The following is a 13,557-nucleotide window of genomic DNA, read 5'->3' as shown; positions in this document are numbered from 1 at the left end:
TATGACTGTCCCGTGACTTCCTTGATCAGAGCTTGCAGAGCTGCTGTCATCCTCATTGCTCCTTTTTGGCCCTGACAGGTTTGGTTCTCCTTTCTTTGGCCTCATCTTCTGCACCCTCCTTGGGTGCCAAGTCTGTTTCCAGATGTGATTTCTCATCCTGCAGGATTACCACTCCCAAACTTTAGCTTCGTCAAAGATACTGCATGTTTTCTCCAATTCCAGTGATGGTTAAGAATTCCAAACTCTCCCAGAGAGTTATTTGCATACTTTCTTCTTCCCCAGAACCATCCACCAGGAAGTTTTATGCTACTAAATGGAAGTGTTTTTCTAATTGGGCTTCTCTGATGGCTTGAATCCTTTTTCAGCATCATTAGTTTTGGCTGATCTGTTTCATTCTGGTTTTATATATTCAATAATTAAGGTACAACTGGCTGCTATTTCTAACTTTAATGTTGTCAGAGATAATTCTCTCAAGCTTTCTAAGGCCTTCTTGAGGGGTATCTTTTTGCTACACACAGCGGTAAGGCACCCAGTGCCTTCTTGGGACCTTTCCCTATTGCATGTAAGACCTTTCCAGACTTCCATTTGAATCGTCAGCTACAGTATCCTTGAAGCCTTTGTCATGGAAAACTCTCCTCTTGGTGGCTGTTACATCAGCCAGGAAGGTTTTGAAACGCTGAGTATTATCTTCCATACTTCCTTACTTGATTTTAATAAAGATAGTCACCTTAGGAACCAACCCATACTTTCTGTCCAAGGTTGCTTTTGAATCTAATTTAAACCAGCCCATTAATTTGCTGGCTTTCTTTGCAAATTTCAGGAGCTAGGGAGAACATTTGCTTTATTATTTGGATGTTCATAGATGGCTTAGATTCTCTTTGGACAAGACCAAAAGTTTCAAGAAATCTGACTGCTTGTTCATTTGCTTTTCTAATCCTAGGCTTAGCAATTCTGTTTCTGACTTTATCCAAATGGTTTTCAGATTGTATTTTCTTTACATACTCTTTGAAAGGAATTATTTTGCCTGCAAAACCTAAAGGTCATTCTTCAAGGACAGGAGCTACCTTATCTGTCTTTTTCTTTCAGGCTTTTAGTGATGATAATTGTGCTGTAGCTGCCTGTTTTAATATTCATAACTTTGTGATCCATTACAAGGTAGAAGTGCAATCTTCATTTGGTTCCACCATTTTGTTCTCACAGGCCCCTACTTGCACTTATTAAGGGTACCAGAGCTTGTCAAAGGTTTGGGATGCATGGCCAGACTTGAAAAGGCCATTGTGGTCATTAGCCTAGTAAATACATATGAACCTATAAACCTATTTACTGACCTTACTTATTACTTTCTCATATGTAACACTCTGGCCCTGTGGGAATGTAAGTGAACCATATATTTCCTCCACTTCCTTACCCCTAATATTTAATAAAATGTTTGCCTGAACTTCTTTGCTTGCTTTGTCTAACTTGGCTGCTGCTCTGAAAAAATCTATCATCTGCTTCCATGCTGGCAGGGCAAATGGCTTTGCATGGTCAAATGGCTCTAGGGGCTTAAAGTCATCAAATTTGAAGAAAATTCATTTTTTCTAGAGAAAAATGTCTAAAGGTTTGTAAAATGAGCACTCTGAAGTAAAAGTATAAAAAAAAAAACAAAAAAAACTTGTTTTGAGCTTTTTGGTGTCGACCCTGCTAGATGGTGTATTTTTCTTGTCCTTTATTTTCAGTATTCTCAGTGAAATAGATTCGACATCTGACATGTCAAAATGTCCACCATTGATTAACCAATTTGCAGTACAACCACAACTTTAATGTTACTCAACATAGCAGCACAAGTATGAAAGATGTGAACAGCTTTTTAACTCAACACACAAAAATCAAGCATCCTACCAGCCAGACTTAATGCGTTATGGGGTATGTCATTTCTTAAAACAGCAATGTTAATACATTAATTCTTGAAGTGTATTGGTCACATTCTGAAGTAAATGTAAGTAAATAAAAAATGGCGGGTTGAATTTAACCTCTTTAATGTGTGCAATACCAAATTATACAGATTTTTTTATGCAGAAAGTGTTTTTACATTTTATTTTGTTGATAAGGGTAGCGCCTAATTTTTTTCTCAGTGCTGAAAAATCCTGCAATGACATCATGAAAGACTGAACCTACAGTACGTCATCACCTAAAGCAATGTATAGCCTACTGTATGCCAGTGTAGATGCAATATGTAGCAGTTTCTTACTTATTAGAAAGGTTGGCAACTCTGACTTGCAGGTGCAATACCTCACATTGAAAAATTAATATGTGATGATTTAGTAGTGAAATCATAATGTAAGTAAGAAGATACTCCTTTAAAGCGGAAAGTTAATTTTCTTACTCATAATGCTTTGCAGTCATATGTAAATCATTGCCCAGTAAAAGTGAAACTAAAAATTCAACACAATTTAATCTTCATTGTTTGCAAAATCACTTGCAAGTAAAGATGTTCATCATATTGTTCACTGCTGTAATAGCCTAAGCTATACAAGGATATAACAGCCAGCCAGCTTCTAAAGCTTCAGGGCACCTTCTACGCACCCAAGCCATTAGTCAACTCTAACTTAGCTCTCTAAAACACAGGGTTGGCACCTGTCATGAAAGGAGATACTGCCAGCCCAGCTATCTGAAATTTTGTAAATAATTATATGTCATTTGTGAATATTAACATGATTCATATAGAAGTGTAACAGAGAGAGATACTGCCAGCATGGGTATGGGACGTTTTGACCCTGGACAGTTCGACTCTGGATGGTTTGACCACATTGAAATGGCAAGTCGAGAAAAACATAAACCACAGATATTTTGACATAAAAAAAAAACATTGTATACAGCTCGTGCATCCACACAGTTACTGAGAAAATGTCAATGATTACCTCAAAAAAAGAAAAAAGAGAGAGAGAAAAAGTCATGCATTTGAAATGCATAATAATATTAATGTTAATTTAAAATAATTGCAGTGTTAATATTGATTTTATAGTTGTTAAAAACTGTTATTAATTATATTTACAAATTAAATATTAAATAAATTAACAATTACATATAAAAAAGATAAATATATTAAATTCCAGTGAAAAAAATTAAGCAATAAAATGCATTTTTACAACTTTAGAAACTTTTGTTATATAATTGGGATCAAGTAGTCTGGGGTCAAACTGTCCACTAGCTACTCCCATAGACAATAAATGTAAATTTAAACATGAAAGTGTATACAGTTGCATTGGGGTCAAAGTGTCCTGCTTCCACCAGCACAGCTGTCTGGAATTTTGTAAATGGCTGTGTGTCATTCATGAATGTCAACATGCTTCATGTAAGATGCTTGTGTTACAACTGTATTAGAACTGTATGCTGTGTGTATATCAAACTGCTGGTACAGAAGTGTATGTTGAAAAGGTATTTTACAAAATACTGAGCTTAAAGATGCATCCACAGTGTGCCCTACTGGATTTAGAACAGAAATTTACCTGCACTATTTTAACTGTTTAGATGTATATATTTTAATAATGGAAACTGGAACAGCAGAGGTTAACTTCAGAAAAATAGCTGAAATGAAATTACTTATTGGCCTCACAATAAAAGAATGTTATCTTTCAGTTTCAGTGCAGTAACAGACACAATGTCTAGAACTAGAGGTTGACTGTATTGTCCTGGAAGTGTTTTTATTGTTTTATGACTTCCAAGATCTGCCTTAGATCCAAGAAAAGCCCTGTCTATGCATTTTCACAGGTAGATGCTAAATGCTGCCAGCTGCATCAATGGGTGATTTTACTTGGAATAGAGTTATATGACAAGAAGTGATGTAATTCTGCAAGCTATCCCAGAAGTAATATTTGAGATATTAATTTAAGAACTGTGAGGGAGACCGAGTATTCTGTATTTTGTCTTTGACCTGACAGCATCAAGACCCACTCACCACATCTGCCTTGCTTGCTCTGTAAGTTAACTAGGATATAGTAATTCTCTAGATATAGTCAGAAATATAGCAAAGCTTAATTTAGATGTTTCTTTATTTATCTGAGACTATCCTGCAATGTTGTTTAAATATTTCCTGTGATTTTGAACTATGTTACTGTGATTATATGTATATTTTCTTGTTCTTTTATTTATTATTAAATATATTTAACCATTTTATTGTTGCTGATATTTGTGAGACATATTTAAGTTCTGAGAGTACTTGCATATATATTTGGTGACACTGTGGGTCACTCCTAATAGCCTTGCTTGTGGTCAAACTCTTAAAGTAGCTGATAGAGTTGGCTGGTGGCAGTAATAACTACATTGTAGTCTGGGCAGAAGGGGCATAGCTAGTAAACCTGTGCCAGGCTTTTCCAGGTGTGTGTGTGTGTGTGTGTGTGTGTGTGTGTGTGTGTGTGTGTGTGTGTGTGTGTGTGTGTCAATCAGCTACTTGGGCAGGGACATGAAGCACTGGTTGGACAGAGAGGGTGCTGGAGGTCTTGGCTTGCCCACTCAGCTGAGATCTCAATCCTATAGTTGTGCCAGTGGGGAGTCTTATTGGGTATCTGGAGAAAAGGGGAGAAACCAGTCCCAGACTGACTGTGGTCTCTATGTGCTCTTAAGGGAAATTGCACTTGATGCAAAGAGTTGCATCTGGAAATAATGTGTGCCAATGTACGTCCCCCACTGTTGCTAGTGGTGAGGATTGAGGCTCCTTGATTACTGGGCCAGTGGTGGGGTGTCACATATATTGGTTAGCAGTGGTGGGATAATGAATTCTTGTAGCCTGTAAACAGTGGTCACTAAAGAAGGTGTTTGTATTGTCAATCAGCCACACGGTGAACATTCAGAGTTTCACATCACAATAGTTTTTATTTATTTTCTGTTAGCTTAGTTGGTCAGGGAGAGAAGGCAATGATGTCAGGAGAGGAGTATGGCAAGCTGTCAAGTAGGCAGTTGGCTGAGATGTGCCAAGCCAAAGGACCAGTGCATGTCAACTTGACTAAAGCAGAAATTATTGCAGCTTTGGTCACAGCTGCATCACAGACCAGCAACCAGGAGGACTACCAGACTGGCCTTGGGGAAGTACAACTGTCAGAAAATGGATAGTTCAGCCTTTCTGCAGAGAACTTAAAAATCCATCTGGAGTTAGAGACTTGAAATGGAGGCCAAACAGAACTAGAATCAGCAGAGAGACTGCAGCATTTGGAGGCTGAAGAAAAGGAGAAACATATGTCATTAGACTCATCAGTGAGACTGAGATGTCTGGAAGCTGAAGAGAATGAGAGACAGATGCAACATGAAAAGGAGATGCTGACTCTCTGCCAGGGTCATGGAGGTAATGGGGAAGGGAGTAACTGAACCCAGAAGCAACAAAGGTCAGTAAATTTCTTTCACAATTTTCAGAGGGTGATCATTTTGATAGTTTTATTCATATGTTTGAAAGGGTATGTAAACAGTATAATGCTGACCAAGGGCTCTGGGTACTGTTCCTGACCTCCTTACTCCATGGTAAAGCTGTAACTGCTATTTCTAAATTGTCTGATACTGCTTGCTTAAATTATAGTACTGTTAAAATAGTTTATTAGAGTGCTTTAAGTTAACACATGAAACTTGTAGGAAACAGTTTTGTGAGTACAGATGTATGGCAGATGAAAGTGTGTGTGAACATATTGCTGATTTAAGCACTTATTTTCATAGCTGAGTGAGTGGGTATCAGATCACCACTTTTGAAGGGCTGGCAGACCTTTAGTGAGGCAACAAGCCCTTAGCACTTTGCCTTAGGACATGAGAATCTGGTTAGCAGATAGGCAGTGCAATACCCCAGATGAGTTGGTGGGAAAAGGGAGATGACCTATACCTAGCAAGCAGGGCATCACTGCACAGGAAAGGGATACCCAGTGGTGCTCATGAGTCTAAGGGAACCCATGGCGGGCAGCCTAAACCGCCCTCGCAGAGTCCGCCATTGCAGAGGAAGCCACTACTTCAGGTACCTGGCCAAGACTAAGGGTTAAATGTTTTAAATGCAATGGGTCATGTAGCATATAGATATCCACGGAGGCAAGGTGGGGAACAAAAGGTGGAGAGCCAATAAGTGGGAATGACAGAATGCCAGCAGTAAGTTGTCTGGAGACAACAAGGGTACCAGACTACCACAAGAGGTTATATCCTATCTTAGTAGATGGGGAAACATGCCACTGCTGAGAGAGAAACAGCCTCTGACTTAACCATTGTGAAGCCTGCAATGGTTAAAGAGGAGCACTGCCTGCTTGGGCAATCTACTTCAGTCAGAGCTTTAGGAGGGACCCCATTCCAAAGTCTTTTTGCTAGGGTTCATCTTCACTGGAAGGATGGAAAAGAAAGCAAGCAAGTAGGTGCTTTTGAGGATATCCCTGCAGATGTCATGATAGGGAATGATGTTGGGTGACATCAGGTCATCCGAGCTATAAAAGAAGAGTAGGCAACGCCATTACCTCAGTCTTTCTTGCTGTGGAGCTCATAGCAGAAGCAATTCGCAGCAGTGCCGGTCGGCTGTTTCCAGATTTCAAAATGTAGCTGAAAACCTCTAAAGCTAAGTACCCCTTTGGGGATCCTTTCCTTTTCTTGCACTAATCGATGTCCGAAAAAGTCAACTGTCTCGCCTGTGGAAAGCAAATACCACACTGAGACTTCCATTCTTACTGCATCATTTGCTTAGGCCCAGATCATGATGTTACCCCCCAGTCGGTTCTGTGCCCTCTTTAATGCTAGAACTATTCGACATAGAGCTCTGTTTGTAGCCACTTATTTTTGTCTTCCATGTCCGATTAACGATATAAGACCATCAGAACCCTTCCACTAGGGCAACCTCTGTGCCACAGCATTCCTTAGAGGGGTACCCATCAAGGACATCCTGGAAGCTGCCACATGGACTTCAGTCCACACCTTCACCAGACATTACCATCTGAACCTATTCTCAAAAGCTAGGGCTGGGTTTGTCTCTGCAGTTCTGCAGGGCATGCTCATAGAATCTTAAGTTTCTGTTAACCTTCCACTCTTCTCCTCAGCTTTAGGAATCTTCCCAATGGTTAGGACTGCAGCAGTGAAACATGAAGAACATAGTACAGTTGTGTACACTCACCAGAAATGTAGATGTTCGAGTGTATTCACTGCTGCAGTCATGCTTTCCCTCCCTCCTTCCCCCTGATATCTGCTGTCCTTAGAGAGAGACATATTTCTATGGGGTCTTTGACCCCAGGACTACTAATAATTATTAACATTGGACTTCTTTGGTTGGTTAAGGCAAGAAAAACTGAGGTAATAGCATCGCCTGCTCTCCTTTATAGCTTGGGCAACCTGACATCACCCAGCAATCGAGAGCAGCCAACGCACAAAACTTTGACTCTGGTATTCGGACCGACTGAGGGCTACCACAGAATGGATAACCCAATGGTTAGGACTGCAGCAGTGAACACACACGAACATCTACCTTTATGGTGAGTGTACACAACTGTACTTTCTCCATTCTTTTGGAATTAGCTAGGGGCGATTACCACAAGCTTCCTCACTGGACCTACCCTCACGAGCAGAACTGTTTGATACAGCTTGACAGCAAACAACTTCTACTGACTGCTTGGGTGATAGGGTCTTCATACCTTTTAGGCATCTGTTTATTGAGGGCATGTGACAGATATTAATGGAGACAAGAAAGCCTGCTGTTAGAAAATCATATATAAGCAAATGGAAAATATTTTCAAATTGGTGCCAACAACTACCTAGGCAACCTACATTCAAGGCAAGTGAATTTACAATATTTGTGCGAGTTACTTTCCTATGGCCTGTGTTAGCCCACTGTCAAAGTTCATTTGTCAGCCATTTCAGCATACCTTCCCATGGATCCCACTCTTTCTATGCATTGTGATATCAGAATGTTTTTTGAAAAGAGTATTATGTGAGACAGCTCCACGAAAATTGGTAACCCCTCCTTGGGATCTTAATTTTATGGAAGAGAAGCTAATACTTTATTTAAATGAGCTCATCCATCTGGCTGATTTGATGCTCAACATGAAAAACAGTTTTAATTATTGCTCGACCTCTGCAAAAAGGGTATCTGAGTTGCAAGCTCTTATGGTGGGTCGACCTTATCTCATTTTCCACAGAGACTTTTTTTTTTTTTTTTGAGAAGTAATCCTTTTTTGACTGAAATGGTATCCGAGTTTACCTGAAGCCAGGCTGTCTATCTCCATGTTTTCCCAGAATGTTGTAAAACTGAGGAGGAGATAATATTTCATACCTTGGATAGACACAGTCAACTTGGGTACTATCTTGACAGAACAAAACTTTTCAGAACTTCCGATTATTTATTAATTTCTTGTGAAGGTAATAAGGGACAACCTGTGTCAAACCAGACAATTTCCAAATGGTTGTCTCGGTCTGTTACTTTTTATTGTACTTACAACAACAAAACTGTTTCAGGCAGAGTCAAGGCACACCGTACTAGGGCTTTGGCTTCATCTATGGCTTTTTGGAAAGGGTTGGACTCTAAAAGTATTCTAGAAGCAGTAACTTGGTTCTCTCTGCATATTTTTACAGTGCACTGTAAGCTAGATTCCTTTTCCAGTTCTAAATCAGTCTTCGCTAAGATTCTTTCGAGACTCCCAAACCCTTCCCTTTCCATGTCACAGTTATTCTAAGCTATTAGTCTACCTCTATTGCTTAGACTGTTGCAGCACTGATCAATATGATGAACACAGTACTATTGTTTAAACAAACTTACTATAATAGGAGTAGTTTGAAAGATCACTGCAGCAGTAGCTGCTCCTTACCTCCCACTTTGTTTTTTTTGGTGTGATATTTCATGCCATGGTGTTAACGTTTGTTTTTTTGTTGGTCCTAGTAATGTCCTCTCATTCCTTAGCCTTTCTCCCTTAGTTGGCATGAAAGATTTGGCTCCCAAACCTGTCTTCACTGAATAAGGGTTTGAGTGCGCAGAAGGTGTCCTGAGGATTTGGAAGCTGGCTGGCTGTTATATCTTAGGCTAATGGAACTGCAGCAGTGATCATTCAAACATCTAGTCTTAATGGTAAGTTTACTTACGCAATTGTACTTTCTGATGACCTTGCAGTGAAAGAGAGAGAGACTAATTAAAAAAGTGTAAAGAAAAAGCACTAGAATGCTTAGAGGTCTGGAAGGGGATTTGTGTGAGGTAAGATGCGCCATGGCTGTGTATGTTATTTGCAAAGAACTGTGAGAATAGGACGGGGCAGGGAGCAGGGCATAATTACTAGCTAAAAAGATACAGATATAACTTGGACATGAGGAAATACTTCATTACAAAAAGGATGATGGATAGAAGGAATGAGCTCCCATAACAGGTAATGCAGGCTAAAACAACAAACTGTAACAGAAAGGATGGAATAAGTGGAGAAGAATAGGGGGTCAGCATTCTAACAGCAGAATACTAGCTAGAGAGCTGAGTTAGGATAGATTAAACCATTCCTACTTCTGCAAGGCAGCACAGCACATTATTCATTCAGACATGTCTGACAAAGTCTAAACAGGTAACACCTTCCTTATGCCTGCTTTTACCATTTTAAAGCCAATGATCTTAATTATGAACACTGCTTAGAATAAGGTAAACTAAAAAAACAGCTTTAGAGAGAAGTGCATTCTAAATGTAAACCTGGCTGCAAAAAATAATTCAATACCTTAACTGTAACCTGCACAATGCCAAACCATAACTATGAAGCTATGGACAAAGATAATCTAACTGGAGCACCATTTATTGATCTTTGAAAAGAGTACTTGAAGCAGCAACATCACAGAGTTTTACTTAAGACTGTATCTAATTTTGACTTATCTAACATAACACTGCAGTGATTCTTTGCCTTTTTAAGAATATTTACAGTACAGCAAGTCAGTAATTACTCTGGCAATGGTATTTATAGAAGGTGTACCCTAGATGTTCGTGTTGCACTGTTGCAGTCATCACATTTGGGTTATCTGCCTGCAGGTAGCCCTCACTCAGCCTGAATACCAGAGTCTTGGATTCCTGCATCGGATGTTGTCTCTTCTTTCATGATGTCAGGTCGTCAGGGGTATAGAACATGCAGCTGATGCCATTACATCAGTCTTTCTTGCCGTGGGGTGCCCGAAGCAGAAGCAGTTCACAAGTGCCGGTTGGCCGACTTCTGAAATTTTCGTTTTCGAGTTTCAGAACCGAAGTCTTCAAAAAAAGATAAGTACTCCATTGGGGATCTTTTTTCTTGCTCCATCCGATGTCAGTAAAAGTTAACAATTGTCTTACCTGTGTAAAGCAAATACCTCATAAAGATTTTCATTCGTACTGCATTCCTTGCTTAGACCCAGACCACGATGTCCCCCACTGTCAGTTTTCCGCCTTGTTCAACCCCTGAACTATATGTCGTCGGGCTATCTTTGCAGCAAATTATTTTGGTACTCAGTATCAGTACTCCGAAATGGCTTCGTTAAGCCATCCGACTACCGATCTTCCAAAAAAGGTAAAGATAAAGACAGACCGCATAGGTCCAAAACTGCCGACAATGCTTCTGTTAAGCTAGTTGCCAGTCCGCCTGTACTTGGTGAGGCGCTTTCGCAGCCCTGATACTTGCTACCTCAGATTCGCAGGTCTTTACTGAGACCCATTCAGAGTCCAGTATGCCACGAAATGCTTCTTCGACTACGGAACCTGCGGATGTCTCTACCTTGGATGGGTCCGGAGCCGCTGTGCAGGCATTGGCTTCTGAGGGTGTATTCAGGCCTACAGACTTGCATTTTAAACTGACGCCATCTTCTTCATCCAGGCCTAAAACTCGCACCATGCCTAGAAAACCAGCCAAACCGCATGCTCAGGCCCATATGCCTAAAAAACAAATGCTTAGAATGGCTGAAGACCTTATTACCCTAATTATGGGAAGCCAGCCTTCCCCTTCTAAGAGACCTAGATTCTTCTGATCAGGAATCTGATATGTCTGTTCCTTCTGATTACCAGGATTTGCCTTTATCTACCTATGAGGATTCTGATGCAGAGGATTCCATTTTCTCTGCTTCGCCTCCAGAAGATTTTTCTTTTGGTGAAACCTTGCATTTCCGCTGGGAAAGCCAGGATTACTCTGACTCCAAAAAGTGGCTTAGGGAATTCTTACTCCTTCCTCAACACAGGCCATTAGCTATCCCTCCTGTTCTGGACATTGTGGATGATGCTTTCTTGGAATCTAGCCTTTCCCCAGACACTTTACCTCCATCTCCCAGAAAACATGACAGGCATTCCAGAGTAGCTGACATTAACAAGTTCCTCTTCAAGGAATCCTACTGCGGATCCTGAGAACATTTCCCAAGGACCAAAATGCATTAAGGCTACTGCTGCTACAAATCCAACCCCTTCTGATAGAGATTCTAGAGCCTTGGACAGATGGGGTAAGAAGGGCTTTAAATTGCCAGTTTCATATGTTAAAGTACCAGCAGCATATTATGGGACTACTTAAACAGAAAATTATGTTGATTCCTGACTGTGCAGAACACAAAGAATTACAGGATTTAATGCATTCTGCAGAACACATTGGTAAACATACTTTTCAATGTGGTTTTGACTCTTTAGAAGCATCTTGCAGGGCTGCTGTCACTGGGTCTGTACGTAGAAGGCATGCTTGGCTTAAGGAGCAAAACTTGCCAGATCATGTTAAAATTAAATTGCTGGATGCTCCTTTAAACCAAGATTGCTTGTCTGGCAACAAAGCTGAAGAAGTCCTCAAAAGGGTGGAGGAAAAAGCTAAATCTATGCAAACTGTTAAAGAGTTCCTACAAGTATAGCCTCCCAGATTTAGTAGGCATTGGCTTTCAAAGAATTGGTCTTTCCAGTCTCTTCCAGGCCTTCTCAGTCCAAACCCAGAAACAGCAGACCACCTAGGTTACAGTCTCAGGCTACGCACAGGCCTAAGCAGTGGGAGGCTCCCACTTCCAAAGCAGGGAGTAGTAAGCCAACCTCCTAAGGAAAAAATGACACAATGACTTAACCCTTCCAAGCCCTGCTCAACTGCCTTCACCCTTAGAAGGAAAGCTCGCCCTGCATGCAAAAAACTGGGAACTCATTACCCAAGACAAATGGGTTTTGAATATAGTTTCCCAAGGATACAGATTCCACTTCCACACCCTACCAACCCCAAACAGTTGGCTAGACCTACCCCCCAAATCAGTGGGCAGAGGCCCAACAGCAGGTTCTCTCTTTTCTAATTATCAGGGCTATTCAACCTGTCCCAGCAGAACAAAGGGGGCACGTTTTTTATTCAAGACCTTTCCTGGTACCCAGAAAAGACCGCTCCTGGCATCCTATCCTGGACCTCTCTATTCTAAACACTTTTCTGGTAGTTCCAAAATTCAAAATGCTAACACTTCAACAGCTGCTTCCTATGCTAGGCAAAGATGCCTGGTTGGCAACCTTAGTCTTAAAGGAAGCTTACCTGCACATTCCAATAAGGGACTCTTGCAGGAAATACCTACACTTCCGGGCAGGCTCCATGCACCATCAGTTCTCTGCACTTCCCTTTGGCTTATCTACTGTGCCCAGGGTATTCACAGTGTCTAGCTCCAGCCATTGCATTTTGCAGGCAGAGAAATATTCAGATATACCCATACTTGGACGATTTTCTGATTCAGGCAGAAAGCCAGGGCTTGCTATTAAAACATCTGGCAGTAATAAAGAAACTTCTAACCTCACTGGGGTACACCATAAACGAAAATAAATCTCACCTAGTACCCTGCCAACAGATTGTATTCCTGGGAGAAAGCTTGAACACAACTTCCCAGATGGCTTTCCTCACTCCAGAGAAGCAAGTTTATTTGACAACCTTCTTCAAACTATTAGCCACAAAGCCCCAGCTATCTCCAGGGAAAATTCTGCAAGCCCTGGGGTTCATGGCCTTTTGCATTCTACTAATTCCATATGCAAGACTGCATATGCGAAACAACAATGGTATCTAAAAAGCCTATGGTGCCAACATTCTCAGGACCTGGAATCAATGATGCCTATCATTCCTTTTATGAAAACAGAGGTCCTTTGGTGGGTAGAGGCCTGCTACCAAACAAGGGGGGCTCCCTTTCACTCTACCCATGCCACCCAAACCCTAATGACAGACGCATCAGACTATGCATGGGAGGCTCACTTGGCAGGGCAGTGCATTCAGGGCAAATGGAACCTGAGACAGATGCACCTGCATATCAACCAAAAAGAAATGTTAGCTGTACAGAATTCCCTGACAGCCTTCAAAGACCGCATTCTTTCAGGACAACTATTGGTAAAGACAGACAACACCACAGTTATGTGGTACATAAGCAGGGGGGAATGCACTCATACCCTCTTTGCAGACTACCCATGGCTCTGTGGAACACAGCCTTGAGCTACCAAGTGCACCTACAAGCTCAGTTCCTGTCAGGCAAGCTAAATTCACTGGCAGATGACCCAAGCATAAATCTCATGGACCCACACAAATGGAAACTGGAGCCAAAAATATTCAACCTCTTGAGGAACAAATGGGGGACTCCAGAGGTAGACCTGTTTGCCTCCTGTCAGAACTACCAGTTGGA

The 13,557-nt window shown here is 41.1% G+C and overlaps 1 protein-coding gene and 1 long non-coding RNA gene across 2 annotated transcripts in view; one reads left to right on the top strand and one right to left on the bottom strand.

Annotated features, from left to right (window-relative positions):
- LOC122796485 overlaps positions 1-1,878 on the top strand; it is an 84,619-nt gene extending 82,741 nt beyond the window's left edge. Inside the window, exon 3 of the long non-coding RNA XR_006363981.1 lies at positions 1,719-1,878. This is a non-coding gene — a long non-coding RNA (uncharacterized LOC122796485). The remainder of the gene's footprint in view (positions 1-1,718) is intronic.
- The window catches only part of ASCC3 (activating signal cointegrator 1 complex subunit 3), a 4,485,173-nt gene that overhangs the window by 4,107,251 nt on the left and 364,365 nt on the right, over positions 1-13,557 (bottom strand). The gene's annotated exons all lie outside the window — the stretch shown is intronic.

Source organism: Protopterus annectens, chromosome 1.part0 (genome assembly GCF_019279795.1).
Source record: "Protopterus annectens isolate FY-2018-M chromosome 1.part0, PAN1.0, whole genome shotgun sequence".
NCBI lineage: Eukaryota > Metazoa > Chordata > Ceratodontiformes > Protopteridae > Protopterus > Protopterus annectens.
This window is presented reverse-complemented; position numbering and strand designations above follow the sequence as displayed.